Genomic DNA, 21924 nt, shown 5'->3' with positions numbered 1-21924 from the left:
TCCGGGCTTATACAATATTCAACTCTTCAGTGTAGCGTCAGCGCCATTATCATGGGTTGATGGGGAAAAGACAGCCATGTTGGCACTCTCCTCACTAATCACATCTATTTTGGTTTGATTAGCATATAAATGTTCCTGGATTTATGCTATATCAGAGAAAATATATTAAAATACTTGTCCATGTCCTTATTTTTTGTTTAGAATCAGAAAAACTTGGGGGGGGGAGGTGGGGGAGGGAGGAAAAATATATGGTTGCAGGAGATGCCAACTTTGTGGTCTTAAAAAATAAATTTACTTGCAGATCGTTTTAGGCAGCAGTTGGGAATGCATCCTTTTTCTCTGTAATTTTTAAAAGCAATTGCCTTCAACTCTGAAAATGAACAGCGGAGGGAATAGCTTGGGGTTGCTTTTTGTTTTAAATAGAATTTAAGAGCTGGTGAAAAGTGCCAAAATGATGTCTTGGCTCCAAGTACTGATGAGGCCTCACTCTGAATAATAATAACAATAAATGTATCAAATCTATCTGTAGGCCTTTGCACTGTCCCTGGACTGAATACCCAGTCAATTGGAACTCCATGGTAACAGCAAAGATAGAGCTCAGAACTTCCTGCTCCAACAACACAGCTCCCTACCTTGTACATGTAACGAGACTCTCCGGTAAAAATACAGAATCTATGAAACAAAGTTGAGTGTATCTGAATTTATCCAGTAGAGGGCAGTGGTACACATACCTATTAGAGAACTCATCAAGGGCCTGATTCAGCAAGTTACTCAAGCACATCCTTTAAGCACATCAATAATCTGTTTGAAGCCAATAGGACTATTCACATGCTTAAGTTACGAACATGCTTAAATACCACAATGCATCAGGGCCTAAAATACTGTTTTGCACTTATACAGCATCTTCTACCTAAGGACTGGAACACATTTTAGAAACATTAATAAATTATATTTCAGACCTCACATATATTTAACTGCAGTGCCTGATAGACATTTGCAAGAAAGGATATTCTTATTAAAGATTCAGCATTGCCACCCCTTTAAGTTAAGAGACGAGGCTAGCTGAAAATTTCATCCCATGGGAAATGCTGATATTTCATCACTAGTTTTCATCCCAAATTCAAACAAAAAGTCAAATGTCCTTTTTTTTTTGGCAGAATGAAGAGTTCTGCGGGGGAAAAAAGATCAATTTGGAAATGGCAAAACATTTTGTTTTTATATTTTTGACCAAAATGAAATGATTCTACATTCCCAAATTGAAACAGTGCCAGTTACTACTTCATATGTGCATATTGCTGACCTCTGGCCCTAAAAGTATAGTTGCTAGTGACACACACTTGCTCCTTACACAACTAGGGCTAGTCAGATTAGTCATTGCAAATAATGGAGCCATTTTTTCTGCTAAAGAATTATCCATGAAAAAGGAGTGACCTTTATGGATTAGTTTCTCTGCACTTATTCATTAAATAGTTTTTCTGAATAATTTTTAGCCCACGCATTTGTGGCACACAAGTGGCTTGCAAATGTTTGCTAATCTTGATTCTCTATTGACGTCATGCGTGTCCTCAGTCACATTGTTTCTCTTGCCTGATTGGCTGAGCTAAGTTTTAAAAATATGAAAAAGACCTGAACAAGTCATTGGGGCTTTGAGTCTGTAGGGATAGGTTGGACAAAACAGCAGAAAATAAACAGATCTAGAAATGTTATGACACTTAATAATGTTTTCTTTCCTCCCGCACAAGGAATATCAGTATACAGAGATGTCTACACTTTGAGCTGGGGATGTGGTTTCCAGCTGAAGCAGATATACTTGCGCTAGCTGTCATTGAACTAGCATTCTAAATATATCGTAACCATGGCAGCATGAGCATCAGGAGCGGCCCGATGCCATGAGTACATCCTATTAAAGATGTTAGGCACATGTAGATGTTCCCTATTTGCCTACATCCACAGACTTGAGCTTTAAAAATAGTTTGGTTGCTTCACCTGATGGACAGAAGAAAAAAAAAGGCAGCTTTTTAGCAGACTTTGCATCCACTTGTCATAGAGATGAAGGCCAGAAGGGACTAGAAGATCATCTAATCTGACCTCCTCTCATGTCACATTCCCACTCAGCAAGTGCATGTACATATAGAGTGATTGGGTGAGCATTTTGTGCTCATGTATTTATTCATTATTTAGACTGAATTCTTTGGGGCATGTGCTGTCCCTTATTATGTGTACGCACTGCAACTAGCACAGTGGCGTCCCTATCTCAGTGATGGCCTCTAGGTGCTACCGTAATATAAATAACGGTGTTCATAATGAATACACTAGTCCATATACATGTGCTCTCACTGGTGCACAAAGTCACGTGAATAACCCCCCCCCCCCCGCAATACACGTGCAAACAAAAATAAGTCACACCGATGATTGGTGGGAAAGCCAAATGACAGGGGTAACCAAATGGCATCTAATCGAACCATGTTTAGATTTGAGGAAACACCGTCACAGAAAAAAGTTTCCCTTCTTAGCCCAGCTCTGATTGGGGCACGTAGCCAATGAGAACTTGGCTTAGAACTGCAACTCAGACCACCAGTCAGCCATCCAGCGGTAAGGACTCTCAGGCATTAGCAACTCTCTGTAGGCCCTTTTTGAACCATTAGGGAAAGAACTCTAGATCTTATTACCAATCCCCTGAGCTATCGACTCCTCCCTGAAGAGGCTTTCTGACATCAGGGGCTTAACTGAAACATATAAATTAGAGTGGAAATTGAAAGTATTCAAATATAAATTAATTTATACCCAAGGGTTATTCATGCCAACTAGCAATAAATATGCTGGAAGTAAAAAAGGCTAATTTGGATGAATATGAGCAGGGAAAAAAAAGCAATCAAGGCAAGAAAGAGGCATATGCAAAGTATAAAACATCAGATGGAAGAAAGCAGACTGGAAAGATTACATAGGGAAATTAAAGTGGAGAAAACTGGAGCCTTGTAAGAATGTGGGGACTGTCTTTCAGTATCTGGATGATAAAGGTGTTACCTCAATTGCCTCTCTCCTGAAGAGCCTTCAGTTTAAATCCTGTCCCAAGTCATGATAGAAAGGCAATTTGGGTTTCATCCCAGCTTCTTGTGACTATTTGTACACAGCGCAGAACTGTCTCGAAGGGCTAAAAGTGCCGTCGCTAGTCATGGGTCATGAGGCAGTGTCCCATCACTGGGAGAGGCACAGTGCCTAACGTAAGAGCTGACAGCAAGAGCTGCACAAAAGGAAGCCATTTGATTCCCACAACAACAGTGAGCTTTACTGGTCCCTGTACTCAGGGTGGTCTGCCAGGGAGCAGCCAACCCTGTTCTTTAGAGCAGACAGGTGTTGGGAATCATCTGACCCAGCTGCACATCATCAAGTGATTGGGTCTGATAATTAGCCTCTCCGGGATATAAAACAGGGCCCCAGTTCCACAACGTTGCCTGGGACCAGGAGAGAGCTGGGAGTATATTCTCCTGTGGCTGTAACAGAAGACTATGAGAGAGCGAGCAGGCCCAGCAGACCCCCAATGCTGGGAAAAGTTCTGACCATCAAGATGCCAGAGGACTCCATGGCCTAGGTTAGGATCAAGACTGTTAGTTGAAATTATTGTTCCCCATTTCCTTTTGTGCATGTTTGTATGTGCTAAAGAATAACCAGGGCCCTGAGATAAGGGCTACAAACTGAACTGGGCAAAGTGGATTGTTTTTCCTGAGCTGGTGTTCGGATCCACCAGCCTACCCCTTTGCAACAGCTACACCTCTACCCCGATATAACATGACCCGATATAACACGAATTCGGATATAATGCAGTAAAGCAGTGCTCCGAGGGCGGGGCTGCGCACTCCGGCGGATCAAAGCAAGTTCGATATAACGTGGTTTCACCTATAATGCGGTAAGATTTTTTGGCTCCCGAAGACAGTGTTATATCGAGGTAGAGGTGTAGTAACAATGCTACATATGCTGGTGTGCTATCTAGTGGCACATTTCCTATTAGCTATTTACATATAGAGACCAGGTGGGTGAGGTGATCTCTTTTATTGGACCAGCTTCCATTGGTGAGAGACAGGCTTTTGAGCTTGCACAGAGCTCTTCTTCAGGTCAACTATTTGCACATACAGATATAAAATATTCTCACAACACCTTCCAGACCTGCCTGGTGGGGCAAAGTCATTTGTTACCCTATGTGAATGGAAAGTGCCTTGTCCCGTTGTGTGTATAATCCGGCCACTTCCTGCTCGTTTTCTGTGAGGAGCAGTCTCGAACAAGTGGGCTGTGATTTGGGGATGGAAATCTTATAGAGGTGGTGTAATGTGACTGGATTCCTGACCTTTTTGTCCTTTCATACTCCTGTTGTGAGGCTGCACAAGGGGGCAGCTCCAGTTTAGCCCATCACTTGTAGCCTGTGCTTAAGGGAGGCTCAGAACATTTGGGATGGTAGCAGGTCAGTGATACTGGCAGAAATCTACACTGGAAGCTTGTGAAGTACATGCCTCTCCAGCTCCTATGCCTGGATCTAACCCAGCACAATTAGTGACTTGCTTTCATGAGCAACAAATTCACACACACTCAGACAGAGGAGGAGAAAACGAATGAAGGAATTTTTTCAGGGCTAAAGGCTTTAAATCCTGAAGCCCTTACTGAGGCAAATTAACAAGAGCACTATCTGAGTGAGGGCTGTGTCAAAGGGCTGAATCTAGTCTGCTTTCATTGTCCTTTAAATGCGATGAATACAAATATTGCCCTTCATATTAGTCCTAAGCACAACAAGTACATTTGGGTTTAAGCTACTTGTCTGTGCCTGTTTAATTAACCCAGAGACTTTCCTAATACTCCCCACGGATTCTGTCCCTGGCTTTGATTAATTTAATTAAGGATCACCAGCCTCGACTCACCCAAGGGGCACCATGTCTAACTCGTAAAATAAAACTTTTCGAGAAAGTCATAGGCAAGGCTGTCAGACACAAGCGGGGGTCATTTATCTACTTGTTGGAAATGCTTTTGAACAATCTACTGTGCAGTCCAAGTGGACTTGAGCAGATGGTTTCAACCAAAAGGGTTATTATTATATGCACGTGCTGAAAGTGGAAAATAATGTTAGCAAGAAATGCCTGAATCAATGGTTGATCTATCGTTGCTAACTGTTCCACCCCCAATAAAGTTCTGAGAGATCAGTTCCTGACTCTGTTGCTCTGTCGGCATGGAGCCTGTCCAGAATTCTATGATCTGTAGCCGTGCTGCTCCAAGCTGTAGTGAGAAGCCACTAGAGGCAGTATGTTCAATCTAGTGACTGGGGCACTGGACTGGGAATCAGTAGACCTGGGATCAAGTTAAGGCTCTTACCACTACTCTCTGGCTAGCTGCTCCACCTCTCTATGCCTCAGTTTCCCCCTCACCATTTTTCTGCCTTTTCTATTTAGATTGTAAGCCCAATTGGGGCAGACACTCTCCCTTTGGTTGTGTGTGTTGCCATGCTGCACAAAGGGGCCCTCATCTTGCTTGGGGATCCTGGACACTATTGTAATCGAAATAATCATAGTGATTATGTAGCTACTCCACAGTTCCCAGACATGCATCCCTGATCCCTCCATTCACTTCATGAACCCCCCACCATAGATGGTGGCAGGAGTGATGCTGATAGGGAAACAATGGAACTCTGTGACAGATGCCGTCACCCCAGCTGAGTGACAGCAAATACAGCTCAGAGGTCCAGGGACAACTGCCCCCCCACACACAAGCCAACAAGAGAGCCAGCAGACAGCAGACTCCAACAGGGCAAGGACCCAGTCAGCCCACTGTTTCCCTCATTCCCAGGCCCCACTAGCATCCCACAGTGGCTCTTCTTATCTGCTGGGCCCCCTGCGACTCTCAGCCCTCTTTGTGGGTCCGGCTTCCTGCAGCAGTGTCACTATTTGTCAGGTTTGACAGGAACCGATTGGCAAACTCTCTTGGGGAACTGCACTTTGTCCGACACAGGCACCATTACATGTGAGTCCTGTCACGGCTATTACTAATACTCACTTTGTCATGCATCTGACAAAGTGGGTATTCACCCACGAAAGCTCATGCTCCAATATGTCTGTTAGTCTATAAGGTGCCACAGGACTCTTTGTTGCTATTAGTTCCTCACTTTCATCCTTAGTTTTTTGTTTTTTGTTTTCTCCTTGAGAGAAGGAAATTCTGCCCATTCAAAGTCCATTGGAACATACTACATTCATTTTAGGATTCTTAGCCACATGGTCACATATCTGCCTTCTGCCCAGGGCTGTGCTATTCAGCGATTGAACTGTGCTACATTTTTATTCAGCTCCCATGCTGCTTCCCAGAGGGGCAGAGAATTCATGCTGCGGTCCCAGCCTCTTGCCGAGCTCTCAGCCTGTTCCAGTGGGCTGGCGTAAAAGCCAATGGGCACCTGTGCCGTTGCATTGTTGGAGGCCAAGGTGAATTTATCCAGCCAACATCTGGCACTGAGGAGGTCACAATTTTGTTAGTCTTAATCAATGAAGCCTTAATAGCCAACTGCTTTTCTCCCTTTGCTTCACTCATGCAGCAACAATTCTTGCAATAGGAGCTCATCTACCGTCCTGCACCGACATTCCGTCTCTGCTTTGAGACCCATCGGTACAGTTGATAACCTTTTTATTCCCCTGTGGGACAACATAATGTGAGGAGATGCTGTAAGGATAAAGATAATGAGCCAAGTTCATGCCCAGTGGTGTAACTTCAATGTCCTCAGTGGTGTTAACACAGGGGAAGAATTTGTCCATCAAGGTTAAGAAGATAACTCCACGCCTGCATTTGTTATTAAGGGCTGGATCCCACCAGTTGCTAAGCAGCCCACAACAAAACCCAATTGGGAGCTGAGGGTGCGCTACATGTCATAAGATTGAGCTGAAAAAGACGTTTAAAAATCCACATTTTGTATGTAACTTTTTTTTCCTCAAATTTCTTTTTGCTTCTTTTTGCACTTTGCAGAGTACGAGCAATGAAAGGAGGCTGGTCAGTTTCAAGCTGAGGTTAAATCACAATGTTACTGACTAAGCTTGGGCAATGCAAGTTTAAAAGGTACATAGATACAATATGTAAATACATCTGGTGGGACAATTCCCCACCGTTCTAATAATTATCACCCTGATCCTACAAAGAAAACCACATGAGTGGCAAACCCTATTGAAGTAATAGGGATGGAATAATGCCCATTGACTTAAATGAGCTTTGGCTCCAGCCCCAGGTGCACAAAGGATGAAGGCGAGCTGTTTATCTCAGCAGAGCAGCTAGAGCACCATGGGAAAAACAGAGGAGACCCAGGCATAACAGCACAGATGTAAACTCAGGCCACTGCCTCTTCTCAACTAATTTCAACAACAGCAGGAGGGATGAAGAAATAAACCCCCTTGGCCCTGCCTCCCTCTCCCTCTTTTCTCTGGCAGCAAAAACAAAGGACAAATCTGTCATTAAGTATTTGTAAATGATCAGTTATCTGATGGCAGCTGTTTTCTAACTGGATCGGAATGCAAAGCACAGATGCTCAGATGTGCTACACCAGTTTAGCTGCGATTCCTCGCTTGAGTTCAATCCCTCCTTCCATCCACACATTTTAAAAAAAAATCATGAGGGTAGAAAGAATCCTTTATTGTTCATTGTGTAGTAATCATTTCTTTCCAACCAGCCTTTACCTTAGGTAATTATTAGTTTTGCTTTAGGTGTTTTAACTAACAAACTGGTCATTTACCACCTAGTGGTAAGTACTAGTTTGGAACGGGAGGATCACTGACAGCGCATCAGCTCATAGCGAATTCCAAAGAAACAGACTAACCGTCATGCGAATTCTTATAATGAAATTTAAGCAATCAGTCCTATAATTTCTCTTACTAGTTTTAGCCAGACTAGAAAAGGTCAATGCCCTGGCAAGCAATGATTCACAAATAACAGGTGCAGCCAGTTTCTATTATACCGCCATGGGACACTGCTCTGTCACTTTTATTTACTGAATCAATCCACCAACGTCCAGCAGGAGGACAACAGTTAAATGGCCATTAATTGTAGGCTGATGTGCAGATGAAACAAATCTCCAAAGGGACCATAAACCTTTGTTCTTTAACCTCCTCGAGTTTTCACCCTGGGATCAGCAGTAAATCACTCAGCACTTCATTTTCTTATTAAAAATTTACCATACTGATCATCCCAGGTGACTTGCATACAATCTGGGCATCATTTTTCTCACAGCTTCCATTTAAGAAAACTTCTCCAGTAATATGAGCAATTTATTCATAGAAGCCATGACAACATATATGGTCTGTCTTTGATTTCTTTCTCTGTGTTCAGAAGATAGGAAGCTCTGAGAGGCTGAAAACCAACCTGGAAAGCAAGTTTAATCTGTCTTTTATTACATGATTTTATTAAATTAGTTTCATTTATACACTGGTGTCTGTCATCCAGCTCTACGTGCATGAATTCAGTCTTTGGAAATAGGTATTACCAAGTAATTAGAAGTGGACACAGTGTCAACACTAGAACATTCCCCAAGCCCCATAACTGGAGACCAGCTTCACTCAACCCCACCCCACTCAGACATAGTGTGGGTGAACAAATAGGCTCTGCACTGTCTTGAATGTCAAGAAGCTTAAATGCTGTTGGGGAAAGAGGGACCGCTATGGGCTTGACCCAGAGACAATTAAATCAGTAGCAAGATATCTGCTGATTTAACTGGCTTTCGATCAGGCTCTAAATCAAGAACATTCTCCTGAAAAAGCTACTGCCCCCAGACAGAAAACTAGGGATGGTAAGGAGGCATGCCCCAGCAAATCTCAGCTACTGGGACAGAACACAGGGAAATAAAGGGTGTCTGCGGTGCACAGGACCCCATCCACACAGCGCTTTATTCAGCATCTTTATTTAGTTAGCTAAATGTGCAAAACAAGAAGAGGGGCTAGCCAGACACTGAGCACCACTGGCAAATGCAATACAACAAAACCGAAAGAGCAACCTTATAACATGCAATACTACTAAATAACCAAACAGCAGAAACAATAAACCAAATTCCCCACTTCTATTCAGACAGGATAATTTCCAACAAGATTTGCTTCTTCAGTAGCCCTCCCACCAAGGCGTGCCTTGCATTAGGGCCTGATCTAAAGCTCATTCAAATCAAGTATTTATGTGCTAGCCTGGGGAGAACGGGGTTTAATCCCTTGCTCTGAAACAGACTTCTTCTGGGACTTGCCCAAGCCTGAACATCTACACTGCAATTTGACAGACCCACAAGCCCGAGCCAGTTGACACGGGCCAGAAACTGGTGCTTTATTGCATTGTAGACATATCCTAAATGTAAATGTCTCAGTGTAAGGCACTTTCGCCAACCCTGGAATCATTTTTGTGTCTCCTTTCTTCATCCTTTTTACTATGCAGACGCCAGAACTGTACCCAGCATTACAGTATCAGTCTCACCAATACTGCACACAGAAATAAGGTCACTTCCCTACCCATACCCACTATCTCGTTTATACATCCAATGATCACATTAGCCCTTTTGACCAGTGTCACGCTGGGAGCTCATGGTCAGTCTTTTGTCCATTATGGCCCCTCAATCTTTTTCAGAGTCACTGTTTTCTGGGATACAGCCTCCAATTCTGTAGGCATGGCCTGCATTCCTTGTTCTAGATGTATAACTTAACCTTTTGCTGTATTAAAAGCACTTTTAATGGGTTCAGCTTACCAAGCGATCCGGATTGCTCTGAATGACAGCCATGTCCTCGTCATTATTTACCACTCCACCAATCGTGGTGTCATCCACAAATGTTGCCAGCCGTGATTTTATATTTACTTCCAGATCATTGATTAAAATGTTGAATAGCATCAAGCCTAGTACTACTCCCAACAGAACCCCACTAGAAACATGCCCATTCAATAATGAGTCCCTATTGACAACTACTTTTTGAGATCTGTCAGTTAGCCAGTTGTTAATCAGTTTGACATGTGCTTTACTGATATTGCAGTGATGGACTGCTCTGAGAGACTAAGCGATGTCGGTCAGAGCTGGAGCCCCAAAGGGATTTAGGCACCTAAAGCCATTTATCCAAAATCCAAAAAATGGATCCTCAAAACCAAGGCACCCCTAGACATTTTTCAGAGGGTGAAACATGCTCACTTCAACTTAGCATGGCGTCTACAGATACACTTTTTTATCTTACATTAGGCAAAAACTCTTCTTGTCCGTTCCTCCCCTCCCTCTCCCAGGCTTCCCACCCCTCTCTCCAGGCCAGGTCCCATGTGAGGCCATTCAGTGCAGATCCTGAGGATGGCACCGAGGCAGTCCTGTGGGCAAACAGAGGGGGACATGGGCTGCTGGAAGCAAGGTGACTTTGGGCAGGCCCGCTGGGGGAGGCCTGGTGCAAGAGCCAGCCGCACAGCAGTGCCAAGGAGAAGCAGGGCTGGCAGCCCCACTGCCTGCTCAGGTTTGGTTCAGAGCAATGCTACAACCCATAAGTGCCAGGTCATAACACCACTCATTCAGTTTTGCCCCCACCCCCATTGTCGTGAGGCAGGTCTGCAGGGCCAAACCTGAAGCCTTAATAGCTAACTGCTTTTCTCCCTTTGCTTCACTCATGCAGCAACAACTCTGTGCAATAGGAGCTCGCTGCCATCCTGCACCTATATTCCAGCTCTGCTTTGAGACCCATCAGTGTAGTTGAGAACCTTTTTATTCCCCAGTGGAACAACACACCGTGAGGAGATGCTGTAAGGATAACAGCTTGCCCCATTGTCTTTCAAGTGTGTGCCCGAGACTGCTTATCTAGTTTCATTGTGTTCTTTCCTCCTTGCTCTTCCCATAGGCACCTATTAAATTAGATCAGTACATTCACACGGGAAATTCTAATAACCCACCACATAGAATCATAGAAGATTAGGGTTGGAAGGGACCTCAGGAGGTCAGCTAGTCCTGTCCCCTGCTGAAAGCAGGACCAACCCCAACTAAATCACCCCAGCCAGGGCTTTGTCAAGCCGGGTCTTAAAAATCTCTAAGGATGAAGATTCCACCACCTCCCTAGTGAACCGAACCCATTCCAGTGCTTCACCACCCTCCTAATGAAATAGTGTTTCCTAATATCCAACCTAGTCCTCCCCCACTGCATCTTGAGACCATTGCTCCTTGTTCTATCTGCGACCGAGAACAACCAAACTCCATCCTCTTTGGAACCCCCTTCAGGTAGTTGAAGGCTGCTATCAAATCCCCCCTCACTCTTCTCTTCTGCAGACTAAATAACCCAGTTTCCTCAGCCTCGCCTCGTAAATCATGTGTCCCAGCCACCTAATCATTTTCATTGCCCTCCGCTGTTGGCACACAGTCACTTTACCTCACGGACTCGGTCACTTACAGTAGTCATATCAGTCTGCTTAGGCCTTTCAACATACATTGCAGTTGGTCCAAAGTTTAAAGCATTAGCCTGGCACTTGGGAGGCCTAGATTCAATTCTTTGTTCTATGACAGACTTCCTGTGTGACCTTAAAAATCAATGGAAGTTAAGAGCCTGCAAACCTTTGAGAATCTGTCCCACAGTTCCCCATTGGAACATGAAGATACTTAGTGAAGGCAATGCCCAACCTGACATGGCTGTTGTCGGGTTAAATACATGGATGATTGTGAGGTGCTCAGATACTATGGTAATGGATGTCATGTAAGTAACTAAATCAGATTTCGTTGGAGGAATTGATATAATAGAAAAATTTGCTAATCAAAGTTAAAAACAAACCAACCAACCTCAAGCCAATCTTGAAAAGTTCTCCAATGCTTCCAAAAGTCTGGTTACCTTTTTAAAAAAGATAGTTATTTGTGGCATTTTGTTGACTGTAGCAGGGTGGACTCCTGCTCCTGCCCTGAAGGGTTAAAAACAGCCCTGGGAGGGGGCTGTGGCTGGAGAAAGCAGATTTTAGGCTGGGCTGATTGGGGAAAGTGGCTGCAGCTGGGGCCATGCCCCAAACAGACTCAGCTGGCCCTATAAAGGCAGAGAAGCCAGGGGCAGAGAGAGAGTCTCTCTCTGCCTGTAGAGGGAGAAGGGCCTGGCTGCAGGGAGCGAGAGACAGGGTACCTGAGTGGAGCAAGGCTGGGGACAGGCTGAGGAGCTCAGCCTGGAAAGCCCCAGACTGCGGCCTAGCATTGGGCTAATAGGTAGTGGGGGTTGCAGAGGGCAGCCCAGGGGTAGGCCGAGGCAGCAGGTCTAAACCCTCCTTGCCAGTGATGAGTAGGCTGATACTGCAGTCTGCCCCAGGATGTGGGTCTAGACAATGACTGGCAGTAGTCGTATACTGAGGCGAGGTGGGGATAGAGGGTGGGGTTTCCTGGGGAGGGGAGACCCTGAGAGAAAGGGGTTACTGCCAGGTGGCAGCACCCCAGCTAACGGGGCACCGGGGTCCTGGGAGGGACATGGGGCCAGAGGACAGGTGGATCACTGGCCTGCAGAGGGTGCTCCAGAGCTGGAATGAGCTAATTCCCAGAACAGACCAGCAGGAGGCGCCGCAGGGGTGCGTCTGCACATCTACATTGATATACAAGGCGGCCAGAATTTGGAACTTCCCATTCAAATCAGACAGCTAACATGACAAATAATTACATTGTTCCAACTATTCTTTCTCATAGGCATCCCCTTTTGGGTTTCAGCGTCAGCACCATTAAAAAGTGGGGTGTGGATGTTTTTTAAAGCTTGGATCACCTAAAGTAGCTCAGAAAGGTTTGGGAAGAGTTGTTGATACTGGGAGTTCTTATGTTATTGTCAAGTGCAGTACATGAAACATCCATCCACTTTACATTCGAAACAACATCCTCCTCTTTCAAAATCTGCTCCTAAGGATTTGCAGAATGTGTCCCAGAAGAGTAATGATGAGGGAGGTTATTTAATAGCTTTTTATTGAAATCATACATGAGCAGCTATAGAGGAATTAGAAATTCCACCAGTGCTTAGGCACTTATGCGGAAGCGTAAAGGACTTTATTGTTTTCCTTTTCTAAAGTGAGTTGCACGAAAAAGGAGTGCCGAGTACAGCAGGGGTGGCCAGACTTTCCCCTAATACTTTGAGGGCCATATTGGTAAATTGCCAAGTGCTAAAGGGCAGCACTGAATTTGCATAAAATGGAGCAGATGGTGTCAGCTGCCCTCAACATTAATGTAGAAGCATGGCCTACAGAGCAGACCTGTACAGAACGTTTATAATTAAACCTGAAACAACGTGCCTGATTCCCCAGTCGCCCAACTTTTCTAGTGGCATTTCTGCACTACTACTTTCAGCCCCAGCCAGGAGAAACAAGGACGGTTGAGCCCCAAAATAAAAAAAAATAGACCCCAAAAAGTTCAGCAAAGAATGTTTGTGTTCTGACACTGGATGAAGATTTTGGTGCAACAAATTTCTTCATCACCATTCCCTCTCAAAATAGTAGGTTTCACATCAAAAATATCATATCTGAATATTGAAATTCATCATATTTCACAGATGTAGTACGATAAACAGCACCCAGACCCAGAGAGCAAGACTTGAATTCTAATCCTGAATCTGCCACTTGCTTTGGGCAAGTTACTTAAGGCTAAAGTTTTGAACTTTGGATGCCTTATCAGCACCTAAATTTATATTTTACATTGAAATAATTGGGAGTGGCGGATGATCAGTAATTCTGAAATTCAGACCACTTATTTTCCAGCACCCATTTCGAAAATGTTGGCCTTTACCTTACTACTTCATTCTTCAAGAGAATGATACTTACATACATCACACGGTTGTCTATGTATAAATGTTGTTTTTATTATGAGCACAGAAACAGACTTACACATATCTTTGTAGGTTAGATTTCTCCTAAAGAAGAACTTGGAAAAAAGATATTTAAAGTATTTAATAGTCTAATGGAACATCTTTATGCAAGAGTATTTGGGCCAAAGTCTTCCTTCATGTAATTCCACTAATATCAATGGAGTTACACCAGGAATGAACAGGGCACTACTTCTCTGCCTATTTATTTCACAACCCAACTGGAGAAAAACACAGCATTGTCCAGCAGTTTTCTTTCTTTTTTCTTTTTTTAAATAACCACATGTATTTACTGGTCAATAAGGTAATTGAGTGAAGAAAGGAGTGAAAAAAGTTATCAATAGCTAAAACTGTTTTTTTTTTACACCCAGCTCTCCGGAAGGAGGTTAACTACTTCTGTGCTAGTTTGTGTTTCTGTGCTATGTTGGCCTAGCATGGTATGCACAGATGACTGGTAATGTATTACTGATGTTGTAACAAGAACAGAGAAGTAGAGGTATCCATTGTATTTATTTATTTATTTTATCATTGTGCTGATTTCCTGTGAGGCAGTACCCACAGTAAATGCCACAAAAATATTAGTGACAAGCCACTGAACTAGATGGCAAAAAGAGCATAACTATGTACATATAATCCTAACCCCTTCCCTCCTGCACGCAGCCAAAGTACTGGGAGGTGTTTTGGGTAGTTCCAGAGGGTGGGTAGCTCTGTGTGTATTAACTCCACTTCTCAGTCATATGACAGTCCTTGTTTAAGAGCATGTTTCTTACCTGTCAGGACTGTACCTATCTAAAACAAGTGGTACGTGTCACTCAACCTCCAAGGGCATGGAGTCAAGGTGAAATCCCCACCTCACTGAAGTCAATGGTGTCTTTAGAGCCAGGATTTTACCCAATATCTACCTGTGCTGGGCAAGAACCCATTTAGGTTCTTTAACGGAACCCATCACCCATGGTAATCCAAATGCCTTCCACTGATGCATTAAAGCACTAATCCAAAGATTACGGATGTCATTGGAGGGGCCTTCAGTGGATGTTGACATGGGCAAACTGATTAGACTTTGCCCCATGTCAGTTACCCACTATTATTCTCACTTAAATACCTTTTAGGCACCAAGCTATTAACCCATCAATGAGTTACAATAGATATAGTTAGATACTGTTTGTGAGAGTGTGTATATACGGCAGTGATAATGGGTGCTATAGAAAACCTTAAAACAGGTAGGTCTGGTGTATCGACAAGTGCTGTTACCCACTTCTGTTGGTGCCCATCTCAGATACCTATTTCAGTAATATCACTTCCATATCTTTTGCGAAAGGTTGAATTTTGCTACTTCCCCTCTGGTACCAGACAAAGCCAGAATGTAAGGAAAATAAAAGTCATTTGAACATTTTTAAAGCTCAAAATGGGTCCAGTCTGAGAAACAGGAGAAAGTTTCGGCTAATACCTCTTCTATATAGATGGGTTAGCCCATCCTGAATATTATAGACCGAGTCCTGGTTTACACTCAAATTTTCTGCTTGTATAACTATTGCTGTTGGGAGGGGGTAGGGGTATTTTTTTTAAATCAAAATAGTTATAGCATTGCAAGCCTAGTGTGGAAGTAGTTGTATTGGTATAAAAGTGCCTTAAATTGGTACAACTTTTTCACCTTCGCAAATGGGAATAATTATACCAGTATAAGCACTTTTACACCAGTGTGATTGGATCCACTCTGAGCATGTTGTACCACTTTAACTATTCTGGTGCAGTAAAAACAGCACAATTTTTTTGTGTAGACATGCTCTGTACCTGTTATTTATGAACAGAATGGCACAACCTTTGCAGAAATTCTTTGCTGTGTGTCGTTGTTTCCAAGGGAATGTTGGCTGTTTAGGGGATGGGAGCTGTGTATTTTGTTATGCATTGGTGGGGGCATGAGGGAGAGAGAAAAAATAAAGAGAAGTTAAAAGATTTTTGAGTTAAAAAAAATATGTCCTGTGAGCCAAATGGTACAGAGGTGAAATCTGAGCAGAAGCCCATGGGGAATAATTTGTCGGTAGCAGCATCTGGAAAGGAAGGGCGCAAACAGTTTCAGAGTTTACTTTTTAGAACAAATGGTAGAGAAAGGGCTTTAAAGGTAACTTTAAAGGCATGAGGTGGAGGGAGGAGGGAAAGGGATGAAAGTACAGAATCAGGTCAGGGACTTGGAGAGGAGATTTAGCAGTGTGTGTATAGTATGTTGGAGTTAACAGAGAAACCCTGAGGGAAAATATAACCGTGAGAGTGGAGGTGAGAGCATTAGTTGCAGATGCAGGTCAAACTGAGGAAAGGTGCAGAGCAGCGCTGGTGGGGAGTCTTTCTATTAAATGTGTGTGTGGGGGGTTCCCCCTCAAAATGACATTTGGTCAAAACTGAAATGTTTCAGAGGAAAGGGTCCAAATTTCTCATTTCAAAAAATGTTGGAAAAAGGTTTTGAAATTGTCCAAATGTTCCATGCTGGCATTTTCAAAATGGAAAGTTCAATTTTTAGGTTTTTGGTTTTTTTTAATTTAAGGCAATTGAGAGTACCTAAATAAATAAATAAAGGTGTCAAAACTGAAATGAAAAATTTAGAAATTCTCTTGATTTTTTTTTAATTTTATTTTTTATTTTTGGTTCACAAACATTTTCAATTTCCACTTTTCATCCCAATTTGGGACAGGAAATTTCTTCAAAATCTCAGAAATTCTCTTGGGACAAGAAAAATGTTTCCCACGCCATTCTAGCGCTGAGTACATACAGTTCCTAAAGCCGATGGCCCAGTGGAGAGCCGAGCATCCCCAGCTTCTTTTGACTTCAGTAGGATTAAAAGGTGCTCAGCTGTTTGCAGCAGCAGCCCCATTAGCCATATTTTGCAAAGACTTTGGAAACGTTAGGTGCACCTTGGCTGTTGTGCTGTATGGAACATTTGCTGGGGGCTGAACACTTCTGAAAATCTGTCCCTTGGTGTTTAAAGGAGTTGGGCTTTTTTGAAAAACTGGACCCACCTGTTGAGCACACCCTGCAGTGGGCTCATTTCCTGTGAGAGGTTCAGCACTTTCATCTGTGGGAGCTCAGCTGGCATCTGATCTTGTGCAGGTCTGAGCACATTTAACTCCTAGTTATTAATGGGATCTCAGGGTGTTGAGCACCAAGCTGGAAATATTCAGTAACTTGCAGGATCAGGCTACTGGATACTTAATACGTGTTGAGGATACTCAGGGCCTACTCATAAGTAACACCTTACACCCGTAGTGAGGCCCTACAAAATTCATGGTCCATTTTGGTAAATTTCAGTCATAGGATTCTTAAAATCTTAAATTTCACAGTTTCAGGTATTTAAATCTGAAATTTCACAGTATTGTAACTGTGGGAATCCTGACCCAACGGGAGTTGAGGGAGGGGTCACAAGATTATTGTAGGGGGTCGCAGTACTGTCATCCTTACTTCTGCACTGCTGCTGGTGACGGCGCTGCCTTCAGAGCTGGGTGCCCACACTGCAGCAGCTGCTCTCCGACCACTCAGCACTGAAGGCAGCGCAGAAGTGAGGGTGACAATACTGTGACCCCCCGGACATACACACACACACACACACACACACACAATAGCCAGATTTCATGCGGGGGACCAGATTTCACGGTCCATGTTGTATTTTTCACGACTGTGAATTTGGTAGGGCCCTAACCATTAGTATTCAGGGGACTGCTTGTGGAGTATGGCAGTACTCAATATGAGCAAAGTTATAATAATGTGCCCCACAGCACCTTGAAGGAGCAACTCAGCAGCAATCAGGATTGGGCCTTTTTATTGTGAAGAGCACAGAACTATTAGTTATATTTCCAGTGTGATATTTCCCCCTCCCAGAAGCAAGCATTTACGAGTCCAGGTGAATTGCTAGGCAGAATGTTTGCTTTCTTCATGCATGTGTTCTAGCATTGGTTTTTTATTTCTTCTTTTAAAATTAGTATATAATCCAGCAAGCATCACCATTTTACCAGGAGAAAAGGAAAACTTCCTCAGTGCATGTGCTCTCAGTGTAGGATGCAGAGGCCAAAATGTGGTGCAGCTCCATAAAGGAATAGAAAGTACCTGTGTCAGAGATTTAACAGTCCAGGTATTATCGTTGGACAAAGATGTACCAGGGCTTCCTTTGATTGGTTATTTACCTGCCATTGCTCCCTGCTCTGCAGCCTTTATTGCTGAGACGAATTTTCAATTACATGCAGAAAACATTTGGCTTGCTTGCTTTGTTTTATGAAAATTGTTTTTGTAAACTAGCATCTCCCCTTCTTCTCCCAGGCTTGCTTTTCATTTCCACTTCCTGGGATGTTGTTATAGGCTAAAATATATGTATACTGACTGATCAAACATAAAAACAATCAGACGGCAAGTGCACTACCATCACTTAACAAAGGCCCTTAAAGAGATGTTGACTACATAGCCTGAGTTGTGATATGTAAAGCTCAACTGTTTAAGAGTTTAGATACACTTTGGATAAACACCAAAACTCGCAGCTGCTTCTGAATTTTATCTGTACTTTGGTCAACAAAACCAAGATGGAAGTCTCGAGAGGGAAATCTCTCCCTTGGGACCCCTCCTTCTTTGGGCCCAATTGGGAATGTTGGGACTCAGGAGTGCCGCTGTTTTTAGATTTATTTCATCCTGGAACTCTGAGTTCTATGCCCAGCTCTGTGACAGGGTAGGCACATGGACCTTATGAAAGGGGGAGGCAGCTCTAGGTGAGTGTTGGGAGATGCCTGCAACATGGTGAGGGGTGTGAAGCCTCCTGCAGGGCCCTGAGTCAGCAAGGGGAATACACAAGTAGGGGAGGCCTGTGAACAAGGACAAACTCCAGGCAAGAGGTGCTCGGAGAGCAGGAAGACTGACCCTGGGAGCAGGGTGAAAGAAAGGCACTTTAAAGAAACGATAGATTCAGAGGGAGGAGGATCTGGACCTAGGTGAGATAAAGATTTTTATGTTTGGTTCTATTTTGAAAGACTTTTACAGGAATTACTAAATTCCCAGCATGAGGACTATTTAAAGTATCGCAACTCTTTAAGGATCTCTGAATGAAGGGGAAACTGAGGCAGGCCTCAGCAGAGCCACACTGGTGTTTTCCCCATGCTGACTCAGGGTATATATACACTGCAAAGAAAAACCCCTGGTGCTGAGTCTCGGAGCCTGAGTCAATTGGGGTCATAGGGCTAAAAATAGTAGTGTAGATGTTCCGGCTCAGGCTGGAGCCTGGGTTCTGACACCCGGTAAGGGGGGAGAGTCTCAGAGTCTGAGGTCCAGGTCAAGTGGGAACATCTACACTGCTATTTTTAGCCCTATAAGCAGGAGTCAATTGCCCTGAGCTCTGAGGTTCAGTGCCGGGTTTTGTTTTGTTTTTTTCTTTGAAGTGTAGCTATCCCTTCAGGGCCCTGCAGCAGCTTTCTGATTTCCTGCAATGCCAAGAGCCACCCTCAGCTATCTCCCCCTTTATAAGGCCCAGGTATCTTCCCTTAAGCCCAACCGGGCAGCAAGTAATCAGTCCAGGTGTACTGGATCCTGCTTCCTTTTAAAGGGGCCAGTCACCCTGTGACAGGGCACTTAAGTGAGTGGCTTGATTTTCAGAGGTATTGAGTGCTCACAATGCCATTAGGCTGGGCTTTTCAAAGGCCCCCATATCTCACTGAAACTGAGCTCCTGGCTCTGAGGAAGCTCCAGACATTGGCTTCAACATGTATCTGTAGATTTGGGTGCCTAATTTTGGACTTGCTGGGTGGGATTTGCCAAATGACACAAGGGAGTTAGGAGCACAAATCCCATAGAAAGTTTCTAGAACTTGTGCTCCTCACTTCCTTGGGTGCACATGATAATCCTACTCATTGGGTTTAATCTCCCTGACTAAATTTACCCAGGTGTTACACGGGGTTCATAATTCTTAGCCACTTACTTCCCAGGCGTGTTGTGGAGATTAACTTGTCAATGTTTAAATGGAACTTTGAAAATGTAAAGTGCTACGAAACATCAATGCTAATTATATTCTTGAAAGACAAGGTAGGTGACCTGAAGAAGATCTCTGTGAAGTGTGAAAGCTTGTACCTTCTACCAACAGAAATTGGTCCAATAAAAGATATTACCTCACCCATCTTGTCAGTTTGAGTTCTGGGTGAAGGTCTGAGTCAATTTTCACTGAAACCACACTGTGTCTTCCATCCCTATTCCGGAAATGCATACTACTCCAGCCTATTACGTATGGCAACGAAACCACTACATGTTAAACTAAAAAGACAACATTTTGAGGCTGGTTGAGCACTGAATTTTCAGCAGATTTGCACAGAGTTGTTAAGCACAGGTGTTTCTGTAATTGTGATAAATAGGGAAAATTCACAGTGCTCAGTGGTCCTAAAAAGTTACACATCCTCCTGGATGACCTAGCGGTAGTGATGCTGCAAATCATGCAATAGCCGCCAGTACATTTAAATGCTTAGTTGTTTGCTAGAAGTAGGCACAACCCCCAAATATGGACCCAGATTTGGATTCCAAGTACACTGAAGTTCAGGGAGGCATTTAGATCTTGTGGTAGAGAACACACCATTATGAAAAGAAGGAACCATTTGTAAAATTCGGGGCTGCATCTGTGTTTGGATTTTGAACAGCTTCAAAGTATGCTGGGATTTGTTTCAAAGACAATAGTTTGCTACAGTAAATGCTCTTTTTTTTCTTTTTTCATTTATGGAAATATGCAATGCTGATAGGAGTTGGCAGGCAAACACTCCTTTTTACAGGAAAGTCAACAGATGTCGCTCAAAGACACAGGGAGCAGATCTGTTGAGGAAAAGGTGCCATCCTTGCATAGCCATTCTTGTGAAGTATAAGCCCAGGGACCGATTCATCTTCCATACCATTTTTACACCATCATAACTTAATTGACTTCCCAATAGGGTTACACTTGATTTACACAAGTCTGAAGGGAGAATCAGACCCACCATTTTTAAGCTGAATGCATTAGACACCAATCCCTCACCAGACGTTGTACTAATGGGCATTCCCCCCCTGTGGTGTCCAGCTCTAACGAGCTGCAGCTCAGAAACCAACAGACAGCTGAAAAATAAAGAAGCACGGACATTGTTAGAGAATCATCCTTCACCTTGCTGCCTGCCGGCCGGAGGACTTGCTGGGTTTCTTTCTCTTCCAGCCCAGTGCATTATCCCACCACAGCAGTCACTGAATCACAGGGCAGTCTCCAGCCATATCACAAGTAGAGATACATCTTTGTGCTGAGACTCACCGTGAAAATTCAGTGACCATCAGTCTCCGTAATTTTGCATTCCTACAGACGCACAGTAGGTAGGTTTGTAGCAATGAATTGACTGGAAACAATGAAGGCTGCTGGAGCTGATGCTTAGATTGGGCACACCAATTTTATACCGGGGTAACTCCATTGACTTCAACTGGTCGCTCCTGATTTACACTGGATCAAATGAGAGGCCATCTGGATCTTCCATACATTTCCCTGTAAACTCAATAAAAGCTAAAATACAATCCACTTTTTTTTTTCATTTTTGCTCTTACCAGAACTGAAATGAGACACTGGGGGCCAAATATGTAAGCAGGCATAACACCACTGATTGCAGTGGAGTTCATTTGCTTACAACTTAGCTGAATTATGGTGCTGGAAGCTCAGAACCTCATATGAGGTTATCAATGTATAAGGGCTAAATTTTGCCTTTGTATATGACTTCAGATTCTACCCTTATGCTGATATCAATGGGGATTGTGCATCAGTGAATCCCAATGCTGCATTTGACCCTTTTAGCTTCAGTAATTCAGTGCAAAGCTAAAGGACCCAGCTTTCTGTCTCAAAGGCGTTAAGATTTTCCAAGCATTTAATAAACCTTTGAAATGAATTATAATATATATAAATAAAGCAAGCAAGCACATCAAACCTATTAGTATCTAACAGGAGAACAGCTGCCTATCAAAGCTTAGACTCCCAACCTAACCATAATCAAATGAACAAGACAGCATAGTGCCTCCAGGGCAGGGGCTCTGAGGAATAGAGGAGCGTCTGCAGAGTCTGGAGCTGAAAAGCTGCCATTTTGCTAAGGATGTCAATCAACCTTGACTGTCCTCCGAC

At 43.5% G+C, this 21924-nt stretch overlaps 1 long non-coding RNA gene across 2 annotated transcripts in view; it reads right to left on the bottom strand.

Annotated features, from left to right (window-relative positions):
- Positions 1 to 21924, bottom strand: part of LOC120407510 — a 33515-nt gene that overhangs the window by 5207 nt on the left and 6384 nt on the right. The gene's annotated exons all lie outside the window — the stretch shown is intronic.

The sequence above is a fragment of the Mauremys reevesii genome, linkage group 6, assembly GCF_016161935.1.
Source record: "Mauremys reevesii isolate NIE-2019 linkage group 6, ASM1616193v1, whole genome shotgun sequence".
Classification (NCBI taxonomy): Eukaryota; Metazoa; Chordata; order Testudines; family Geoemydidae; genus Mauremys; species Mauremys reevesii.
Note: the sequence above shows the minus strand (reverse complement) of the source record. Positions and strands in the feature narration are given on the sequence as shown.